Here is a 12,497-nt window from a genome sequence, read left to right as displayed (position 1 = left end):
CACTTCTGGACTGGTGACAAGAGGGAAGCACACTGCAGGGCCTCATAAGTCATCTCATACATAAGGCCACTTCTCCAAGATCAGGAGACATAGCCAACTCACCTAATACATAGAAATAAGCACAGAGAAAGAGGCATAATCACGAGGCAAAGGAATACTTTCCAAGCAAGGGAACAGTACAAAACCCCAGAAAAAGGACTAATTGAAACAGAAACTAGTTTCCTACTTGACAAAGAGTTCAAACAAAATATCATGAGGGTGCTCATAGATATGGGGAGAAGAATGGATGAACACAGTGAGCACATCAGCAAAGAACTGGAAGATATTAAAAAAAACAGTCAGAAATGAATAATACAATACTGGAAATGAGACATTCACTAGAGGAACTCAATAGCAGAGTAGAGGAAGCAGAAGAATGAATCAGCGAGCTAGATGAAAAACTAGAGGAAATCACCCAAGCAGAAGAGAAAAGAGAAAAAAGAATTAGACAGCATGAGAACAATATAAGGGAACTCTGGGACAATATCAAGCATGCTAACATTTCGATTATGGGTGTCCCAGAAGGAGAAGAGAGAGACAAAGGGGCAGAAAATTTATTTGTAGAAATAGTAGAGGAGAATTTTCCTAACCAGAGGAAGGAAACAGACATCCAAGTTCAGGAAGCACAGAGAGCTCCAAACAAGACAAGCCCAAAGAGGCCCACACCAAGACATATTATAATTAAAATGTCCAAAATTAAAGACAAAGAGAGAATCCTAAAAGCAGCATGAGAGAGGCCACAAGTGACATATAAAGGGAAGCCCATCAGGCTACCAGCGGACTTCTCAGCTGAGACCCTACAGGCGAGAAGAGAATGGCACGACATGTTTAAAGTGCTAAAAGGAATAAAACCTACAGCCAAGAATACTCTATCCATCAAGGTTGTCATTCAGAATGGAAGGAGAGATAAAGAGCTTCCTAAACAAGCACAAATTAAAGGAGTTTATCACCAAGAAACCAGTTCTGCAAGAAATGCTGAAGGGACTTATTTAAGTGGGAAAGCAATGACCACAAATAGAGATTTAAAAAAATTACCAAAAAACCCAAAACAACAACAACAAAAAACCAGGCAATAAAATCACTTGTAAGGTAAAAATATAGTAAAGGCAGCAGACCAACTGCCTGTGAAGATAATATGAAGGTTAAAAGACAAATGTACTTAAATCACCTATTTCAATGATAAGAGGGTAATGGATAGATACACACTAAACAAGAGACTATAAACGATTTGAAAAACCTATAATGTGGGAGGAGGGGAGTGAAAAAGTAGAGTTTTTAGAAAGAGGTCAATCTAAAGAATCTATCACCTCAATATAGACTGTTACGTGCATAGTATATTAAATAGGATCCTTATGGTAATCAGAAATCAGAAACCTATAACATGCAAGAAAAAAGGAAGACAAAAGAAATCAAACATATTACTAAAGATAGCCATCAAACCACAAGGGAAGAGAGCAAGAGAAAAAGAAAGGAACAGAGAAGAACTACTAAAACACCCAGAAAAGAAAAGTGACAAAATGGCAATGAATACATATTTATCAATAGCTACTTTAAATGTCAATGGACTAAATGCTCCAATCAAATGCCACAGGGTGGCCAATTGGATAAAAAAACAAGACCTATGTATATGCTGCCTACAAGAGACACACTTCAGACCTAAAGATGCTCACAAACTGAAAGTGAAAGGATGGAAAAAGATATTCCATGTAAATAGCAAAGAAAAGAAAGCAGGGGTAGCCATACATATATCAGATAAAATAGACTTTAAAACAAAACTGTAACAAGAGACAAAGATAGGCACCACATAATGATAAAGGGAACAATCAAACAAGAAAATATAACACTTGTAAATATCTATGCACCCAACATAGGAGCACCTAAATATATAAAGCAATTATCAACAGACATAAAAGGAGAAATAGACAGGAACACAACAATAGTAGGGGATTTTAACACACCACTTACACTAATGGATAGATCATCCAATCAGAAGATCCACAAGGAAACACTGGCCTTAAAGGACACATTAGACCAGATGGACTTAGTAGATATATACAGAACATTCAATCCAAAAACCACAGAATACACATTCTTTTCAAATGCCCATGGAACATTCTCCAGGATTGATCACATATTAGGCCACAAAACAAGTTTCAATAAATTTAATAAGATCTAAATAATGCCATTCATCTTTTCTGACCACAAAGGTATGAAACTGGAAATCAACTACATGAAGAAAACCAGAAAAGCCACAAAAATGTGGAGATTAAACAAAATGCTACTGAACAACAATGGGGTAAATGAAGAAATCAAATAAGCAATCAAAAAATTCCTGGAGACAAACAAAAATGAAAACAAGACACGCCAAAATCTGTGGGATACAGCAAAAGCGGTTCTAAGAGGGAAGTGTATAGCAATTCAGGCCTACCCCAACAAAGAAGAAAAATCCCAAATAGACAATCTAAAAGTGCATCTAAAGGTACTGGAAAAAGAAGAACAAACAAAGCCCAAAATCAGCAGAAGGAAGGAAATAATAAAAATCAGAACAGAAATAAACGAAATAGAGTCAAAAAAAAATAGAAAAAATTAATGAAACCAAGAGCTTGTTCTTTGAAAAGATAAACAAAATTGACAAACCCTTAGCTCGACTCACCAAGAAAAAAAGACAGAAGGCTCAAATAAATAAAATCAGAAATGTAAGAGGAGAGATTACAACGGACACCTCAGAAATACAAAAGATAATAAGATAATACTATGAAAAGCTATACGCCAACAAATTGGATAATCTAGCAGAAATGGATAAATTCTTAGAAACATACAACCTTCCAAAAGTGGACCAAGAAGAAGTAGAAAATTTGAATAGACCGATCACCAGTAAGGAGATCGAAACAGCAATCAAAAGACTCCCAAAAAATAAAAGTCCAGAACCAGACGGCTTCCCTGGTGAAATCTACCAAACATTCAAAGAAGACTTAATACTTATCCTTCTCAAACTCTTCCAGAATATTGAAGAGGAAAGGAGGTTTCCTAACTCATTCTACGTAGCCAACATTATCCTGGTACCAAAACCAGACAAGGACAACACAAAACAAGAAAATTACAGGCCAATATCACTGATGAACATTGATGCAAAAATCCTCAACAAAATACTAGCAAATCAAATACAGCAATACATTAAAAAGATCATACATCATGATCAAGTGGGTTTCATACCAGGAATGCGGGGATGGTTCCACATCTGCAAATCTATCAACATGATACACCACATTAACAAAATGAAGAATAAAAATCACATGATCATCTCAATAGATGCAGAGAAAGCATTTGACAAGATATAGCATCCATTTATGATAAAAACTCTAAATAAAATGGATGTAGAAGGAAAATACCTCAACATAATAAAGGTCATATATGAGAAACTGACAGCAAATATCAATCTCAATGGAGAAAACCTCAAAGCTATCCCTCTAAGAACAGGAACCAGACAAGGATGCCCACTGTCACCACTCTTATTTAACATAGTATTGCAAGTCCTAGCCAGAGCAATCAGGCAAGAAAAAGAAATAAAAGGGATCCACATTGGAAAAGAAGTGAAACTGTCACTCTTTGCAGACAACATGATTTTTATATCTAAAAAACCCTAAAGATTCCAGTAAAAAACTTTTAGAAACAATAAAGGAATACAGTCAAGTCGTGGGATACAAAATCAACATACAGAAATTGGTTGTTTCTATATACTAGCAACGAAGCAGCAGCAAGAGAAATTAAGAATACAATCCCATTTACAACTGCAACGAAAAGAATAAATTACCTACAAATAAACTTAACCAAAGAGGTGAAAGATCTGTACACTGAAAACTATAAAACATTGTTGAAAGAAATCGAAAAGGGCACAAAGAAATGGAAAGCTATCCTGTGCTCTTGGATTGGAAGAATTAACATCGTTAAAATGTCCATAATTTCTAAAGCAATCCCTATCAAAGTTCCAACAACATGTTTAACGGAAATAAAACAAAGAATCCTAAAATTTATGTGGAACAACAAAAGACCCCAAATAGCCAAAGGATTCCTGAGAAAAAAGAACAAAGCTGGAGGTATCACACTCCCTGATTTCAAGATATACTACAAAGCCATAGTAACCAAAACAGCATGCCACTGGCACAAAAACAGACACACAGATCAATGGAACAAAATTGAGAGCCCAGAAGTAAACCCATACGTTTATGGACAGCTAATATTCGACAAGGGAGCCAAGAGCATATGACGGAGAAAGGAGAGTCTCTTCAATAAATGGTGTTGGGAAAACTGGACAGCCACATGCAAAAGAATGAAAGCAGACCATTCCCTTACACCATGCGCAAAAATCAACTCAAAATGGATGAAAGACTTGAATGTAAGACCCGAAACCATGAAACTTCTAGAAAAAAACATAGGCAGTACGCTCTTTGACATCGGTCTGAGCAGCATATTTTCAAGTCCCATATCTGACCGGGCAAGGGAAACAAATTAAAAAATGAACAAATGGGACTACATCAAGATAAAAAGCTTCTGCACAGCTAAGGAAACCATCAACAAAATGAAAAGACAACCTAACAATTGGGAGAAGATATTTGAGAGAAGATATTTGCAAACCATATATCAGATAAGGGATTAATAACCAAAATATACAAAAAACTCCTACAGCTCAACAGCAAAAAACCAACAATCCAATTAGAAAATGGGCAAAAGATCTGAACAGCGATTTCTCCAAAGAAGATATACGGATGGCCAACAGGCATATGAAAAGATGCTCAAGATCATTAGTTGTCAGGGAAATGCAAATCAAAACAACAATGAGGTATCACTTCACTCTGGTCAGAATGGCTATAATTAACAAGACAGGAAACAGCAAATGTTGGAGAGGATGTGGAGAGAAGGGAAACCTTGTTCACTGCCAGTGGGAGTGCAAACTGGTGCAACCACTATGCAAAGCAGTATGGAGTATCCTCAGAAAATTGAGGATAGATCTACCATATGATCCAGCTATTCCACTGTTGGGCATGTATCCAAAGAACCTGAAAACACAAAGGCATAAAGATACTTGCACCCCTATGTTCATTGCAGCATTATACATAATAGCCAAGACTTGGAAGCAACCTAGGTGCCCATGAAGGGATGAATGGATAAAGACGATGTGGTATTTATACACGATGGACTACTACTCAGCCATAAGAAATGATGAAATCCGGCCATTTGTGACAACATGGATGGACCTTGAGGGTATTATGATGAGTGAAATAAGTCAGAGGGAGAAAGTCAAATACCATATGATCTCACTCATAAGTAGAAGATAAAAAAGAACAACAAACAAACACATAGCATTGGAGATTGGATTGGTGGTTACCATAAGGGAATGGGGGAGGAGGGATGGCAAAAGGGGTGATTAAGCTCACATGTGAGGCAATGGACTATAATTAGTTTTTGGGTGGTGAACATGATCTAATCTACGCAGAATTCGAAATATATATTATGATGTACATCTGAAGATAAACAAATAAATAAAAAAAGAAAACAAAAAAACAAACAAACATCTGTCTTATCCTCCAATCACCTCTCTGTTTCTACAAGTTTGGCTTTTTTAGATTCCACATATAAGTGATATTATACAGTATTTGTCTTTTACTGTCTGAATTATCTGACCTAACAAATTCTCTCAAAGTCCATCCATGTTGTTTGAAATGGTAGGATGTCCTTCTTTCTCATGGCTGAATAATATAGTGCATTGTATGTATATATATATATATATATATATATATATATATATACACATCTTTACCCATTCCTCCACTGCTGGACACTTTTCTGACTTTTATAGTTGAGCTATTGTGAATAATGCTGCAATAAACATGGGAGTGAATATATGCTTTGTTATCATATTTCCATTTCCTTTGGGTATATACCCAGAAGTGAAATTGCTGGATCATATAGTAGACCTATTTTTACATTTTTTAGAACTTTCATATTGTTTTCCATAGTGGCTGAACCGGTTTACATTCCCACCAACAACATACAAGCGTTCTCTTTTCTTCACATCCTAACCAATACTTGTTATCTTTTGTCTTCTTGATGACAATAGATGTGATGTGATACCTCATTCTGGTGTTCATTTGCATTTTCCTGATGGTTAGTGATGTTGACCATCTTTTTTATACCCTTGGTCCTTTGGTTGTCTTCTTTGGAGAAAACGTCTAGTACCTCTGCCCATTTGTTTTTATCAAATGTTTTTGTTTCTTGTTATTGAGTTGTACAAGTTCTATATATATATTTTGGATATTAACCACTTATCCATTACAGTGTTTGAATGAATTTTCTCCCATTTTTTAAGTTGTTTTGCCATTTGGTTAACTGTTTCTTTTGCTGTGCAGAAACTTTTCAGTTTGATTTAGCCCCATTTGTTGATTTTTGCTTTTCTCCTTTGTGCTTTTGGTGTTGATCATTGCCAAGACCAATGTCAAGAACCCTCTTCCCTATATTTTCTTTTAAGAGTTTTATGTTATCAGGTCTTATGTTTAAGTCTTTGATTCATTTTGAGTTAATTTTTGGGAGGAGTGTAAGATAGGGGTCTAATTTCATTGTTCTGTATGTGTTTATCCAGTTTTCCCAACACCATTTGTTGAAGAGATTACAGTTTCCCCATTGGGTGTTTTTGGCTACCTTGTCAAATATTAGTTGACCATATATGAGAGGGTTTAATTTGGGGTTCTCTATTCTCTTCCATTGACCTATGTGTCTATTTTTATGCCAATATTGCACTGTTTTTATTACTACAGCTTTGTACTATAGTTTGAAATCAGGAAGTGTGATGCCTCTGGCTTTGTTATTTTTCCTCAGAATTTCTTTGGCTATTCATGGTCTTTTGTGGTTCCATATCAGTTTTAGGATTGTTTTTTTCTGTTTCTCTGAAAAATGTCATTAGAATTTTGGTGGAGATTGCATTGAATCTGTTGATGGCTTTGGGTAGTATGGACATTTTAACAATATTAATTGCTCCAATCCATGAACATGAGTTATCTTTCCATTTGTTTGTGTCTTCTTCAATTTCTTTCAACAAAGTCTTGAAGCTTTCATTGTACAGATTTTTCGCCTCCTTGGTTAAATTTATTCCTAGGTATTTTATTATTTTAATGCTACTGTGAATGGGATAGTTTTCTTTATCTTTTCAGTTCATTTCATTGCTAGTGCATAGAAATGTAACTGAATTCTGTATGTTGATTTTGTATCCTGCAACTTTACTGGAGGTTGTTGATTAGTTTCAATAGTTTTTTGGTTGAGTCTTTGGGACTTTCTATATACAAAATCATATCATCTGCACATAGAGACAATGTTACTTCTTCCTTTCTGTTTTGGATGCTTTTTATGTCTTTGTCTTGCCTAACTACTCTAGCTAGGATTTGCAGTACTATATTGAATAAGAGTACTAAGAGTGGACATAATAGTCTTTTTCCTGAGCTGTAGGAAAAGCTTTCAATTTTTCACTATTTAGTATAATGTTATCTGTGGATTTGTCATATACGGCCTTTACTATGTTGTGATTTCTTTTTTCTATACTCAATCTATTGAAGGTTTTTGTCATGAAAAGATGTATTTTTTTCAAATGCTTTTTCTGTATCTATTGCAATGATCATGTGATTTTTCTTTCATTCTAGTAATGTGATATATTTATTGATTTTCATATATCGAACCATACTTGCATCCAAGGAATAAATACCACAGGGTCATGGTGTGTAAGCCTTTTATTGTGTTCTTGAATTTGGCTTGTTACATTTTGTTCATAATTTTTACATCTATATTCATCAGGGTAGTGTTCTATAGCATTCTTTTCTTGTATTGTCCTTATCTGGCTTTAGTATCAGGGTAATTCTGATCTTGCAAGAATGAGTTTGAAAGTCTTCCCTCCTCTTCAACTTTTTGGAAGAGTTTGAGAAATATTGACATTAATTATTCTTTAAATTTTTGGTATAATTCACCAATGAAGCCATCTGGTCCTGGGGTTTTCTGTATTAGGAGGTTTTTGATTACTGACTCAATCTCTATACATTTTATTGGTCTGTTTAGATTTTCTATTTCTTCCTGCTTCAGTCTTAGTAGGTTGTGTGTTTCTAGGAATTCACCTATTTCTTCTAGGTTATCTAATTTTGTTGGTATAAAATTTTTTATAGTGGGAGCTTATGACCCTATGTATCTCTGTAGTATTGGTTGTAATGTCTCCTTTTCATATCAATTTTATTTATTTGAGTCTTCTCCCTTTTTTCTTAATCTAGCTGAAAGTTTGTCAATTTGGTTTATCTCTTTGAAAAACCATCTCTTAGTTTGTTGATACTTTCTGCTTTTTCTTCTGGTCTCTATTTCATTTATTTCTGCTCTGACCTTTTAATTTTATTCCTTCAGCTAACTTTGGTCTTAATTTATTCTTCTTTTTCTAGTTCCTTGAAGTTGGGTTGTTATTTTAGACCTTTCTAATTTGTTTATATATATGCAGCCAGCCATGGTGGTCTAGTGGTTAAGATTTGGCACTTTCATCACTGCAGCCTGGGTTTATTTCTTGGTTGGAGAACCACACCATCCATCTGTCAGTTGTCATATTGTGGTGGCTATTTGTTGCTGTGATGCTGAAAGCTATGATATTGGTATTTCAAATACCAGCAGGGTTACCCATGGTGGACAGGTTTAAGCGGAGCTTCCAGACTAAGATAGACGAAGAAGAAGGTCCTAGCCACACAATTCTCAAAGAATTGGCCATGAAAATCCTATGCATAGCAGCAGAGCATTGTCTGATATAACACCAGAAGATGAGAGGGTGGCACAAAAAGACCAGGCAGGGATCCACTCTGCCATACACAGGATCCCTAGGGGTCAGAATTGACTTGCTGGAACTAACAACAAATTTCTTAACATATGCATTTATCGCTATAAACTTTCCTCTTAGAACTGCTTTTGCAGAACCCCAAAGGATTTGATATATGTGTTTTCATTTTCATCTGTTTCAAGATACGTTTTTATTTCCCTTTTGATTTCCTCTTTGACTCACAGGTTATTCAAAAGTGTGTTGCTGATTTTCCACATATGTGTAGATTTTCCAGCTTTCCTCTTTTTGTTGATTTCTAATTTCATACCAGTTTGGTTAGAAAAGATAGTATTATTTTAATCTTCTTAAATTTGCTATGACTTGTTTTGTGTCCTGTCATATGATCTATCCTAGGAAATGTTCCACGTGCACTTGAGAAGAATGTGTATTCTGCTACTGTTGGATGGAATGTTCTATATATGTCTAGTAAGTCCATTTGATCTAACGTATGGTTTAATTCTAACATTTCACTGTTGATTTTCTATCTGGATATCTATCCATTGCAGAAAGTGGGGTATTGAATTCTACTATTATTCTATTGCCTATTTCTCCCTTCAGATCTGTTAGTATTTTCTTAATATATTTAATTGTTCTGATGTTGGACGCTTATATATTTATGATTGTTATATCTTCTTGATGAAGTAACTACTTTATCATTATATAATGACCTTCTTATCTCTTGTTACCATTTGTACCTTGACGTCTATTTTTGTCTGATATAAGTATGGTTAGCTCAACTTTCTTTTGATTTCTACTTGCTTATAATATCTTCTTCTATCCCTTCACTTTGAGCCTTTGTGTGTCTTTAGAGCTGAAATGAGTCTCCTATAGGCAGCATATGGTTGGGTCTTGTATTTTTTTATTAATCTATCTTGCTACTATGTGCCTTTTGATTGGTGAATTCAATCCATTTACATTTAGAATGATTATTTGTATGTAAGGACTTACTAGTTTATCTTATTGTTTGCCTGGTGGTTTTGTATCTCCATTGTTTCTTTTTCCTTCTGTTTCTGCCGCCCTTTGCAAATTGGTGGTTTTCCATGGTGGCATGCTCTGTCTCCCCTTTTCTTTATGTTTCCTGAATCTACTCTCGATTTTTCCTTTGTGGTTACCATGAGGCTTTCATAAATCATCTTAGAGATAAAACAGTCCATTTTATGTTGATAGCAACATATTTTTGTTCACCTATAAAGGCTCCACCATTTTACTTCTCCACTTTTAAATTTTTGATATCACAATTTACCTCTTTGCTGTGTATTTTTTTTAACAAATTATAGTAACTATAGTTACTTTTAAAACTCTTTTCCTTTAGCCTTTATACTATAGTTAAGTGGTTAACACACCACTTGTATATAAGAGTTACAGCTTTCTAATTCTATTTTTCACCTTTACTAGAGTGTTGTGTACTTTCATATGTTTTCATGTCGCTGAGTAGCATCTTTTCATTTCAACTTGAAGAACTCCTTTCACCACTTCTTGCAAAGCAGCTCTAGTAGTGGTGAGTTCCCTCGGTTTTTGTTTGTCTGGAAAAACCTTTATTTCTCCTTCATATCTGAAGGATAACTTTGTCAGATAAATTATTCTTGGTTGGTAATTTTTTATCTTTCAACACTTTGAATATGTCATTCCATTCTCTCTTGGCTTGTAGACTTTCTGCTGAGAAATCCACTCATAGCCTAATGGAGATTCCTTTGTAGGTTACTTTCTTTTTTCCCCTGGCTACCTTTAATATTCTTTCTTCATCATTGATTTTTGACAGTTTCATTATAATGTGTCTTGGAGAAGGTCTTTTTGCATTGAGATAATGGAGTCTTCTATTAGCATCAGGGACTTGTGTGTCCAAGTCCTTCCCCAGGTTTGGGAAGTTTTCAGGTCTTGTTTATTCACATAAACTTTCTGTCCCCTTTTCCATCTCTTCTCCTCCTGGAACACCAATTATTCCAATATTTGTCTTTCTGATAGACACCAATAGCTCTCTTGGGATTTCTTTACTTTTCAAATATCTTAGTTCATTCTCCTCTTCTAAATGAATTATTTCTATATTCCTACCCTCCAAGTCATCCTTTCTTCCATCTGGTCTGCTCTATTACTGGTACTCTCTATTGCATTCTTCTTCTCTTTTATCAAATTCTTCAGCTCCAGAATTTCTATTTGATTCTTTTTTAATATAATTTCAATCTCTTTGGTAAAGAACTTCTGTTTATTAATTTTATTCATGAGGTCATTGAATTGTGTTATGACGTTTCTTATAGCTCTTTCAATTTCTTCATAACAGCTATTTTTAATTCCTTATTAGTTAGAGCACAATATTCCATACCTTTGCGTTCAGTTGTTGGAGAATATCGTTTTCTTTTTGTGATACCATATTTCCTTGATTTTTCATAGTGTTTGTAGGTATGTACTCCTGCTTTCACGTTTGAAGTAGCAGATGCCTCCTTAACTAAAGTTTTATGTCTTCTTTGTTTCTTTCAATTCAACAGGCTGGCTATTTGAAACCTTTCTTTCATATTCCAGAAGGTGGCGCTATAGCTCAAGTTTGTGGTTTCTCCCTTGCCTGTTGACCTTGGCCTATTATCCAAACACCCTCTGTGTCTACCAGAGCTTCCTCTCACAAATGCACTAGGGAGCATGCGCAAGGAGCTGGCGGAAGAGTAGGGGAGTGTGGATTTAGCACTTGGGGCTTTGAGGGTGCCCGTGGGCCCAGTGGGGGCATCCTCGAGTGGCCTACTCTCAGAGGTTTGTAGGCAAACTTCCTGCTGAAGTCCTGAAGCAGCCAGCCAGCAGTAAATGGAAATGTATTATTTTAATGCCCTTTGATATTCTTAACTGCTTCCTTGTCTTTCTCTATCCTCCCCCTAGTTGTGGAGTTTTTTCCTCAGAAATTCAGACGCTTCTAGAGAGAAATGGGTTTCTCCAGCTGCAACCTGCATAACTGGGATAGCCTGACAGTCACTCACCACTTTCGCTTTCCACCTCCTGGATGGCAGAGGGCACCACTTTGCACCTTCTTTGCCAGAGAAGTTGCCTTTGCTGCTGCCAAAAGCCCAGCCCCTTGAAGTGTCACTCTGGGGAGAGGGACCACCTTCCTCCCTTTCCTCTGCATACAAACTGCTCTCTATCCTAGTCCTATGGTGTACTGGACTCTCCCTTAGGGCAGGCTGGACTTGCACAAATTCTCTGTTGCCCGTCGGTATCTGCTCAATTTTGCACTCTCTAGGTTCTTCCCCTGCCGTTACAGCAAGTAGGGGTGGGGCGGATATGCTGACTCCCTTGGATCTACAGTCCTTCCCGAGGTATTGTTTATTTCAGATGCTCAGGTGGGTTAGAAACCTCACAGGTCCCTTGATGTAATGTCCAGAGGAGCTTTTGTTTGGTTATGGATGTCTAATTAGTTGTTTAAAAAAGGGGAGAGAAAAGAGGAACGACTTAGACTGCAGTGATGCTGGTGTCCCCAATGATTCTTTTTATCAGATGATGTATTTTTGTTCTAAGATTTTCACTTAATTCATTTTATAGTTCCCATTTATCTACTGAGAATATTTATCCTTGTATTAATTTCAGTTTTTGCTTGTAC

The sequence above is a fragment of the Equus przewalskii genome, chromosome X (genome assembly GCF_037783145.1).
Source record: "Equus przewalskii isolate Varuska chromosome X, EquPr2, whole genome shotgun sequence".
Lineage (NCBI taxonomy): Eukaryota > Metazoa > Chordata > Mammalia > Perissodactyla > Equidae > Equus > Equus przewalskii.
Note: the sequence above shows the minus strand (reverse complement) of the source record.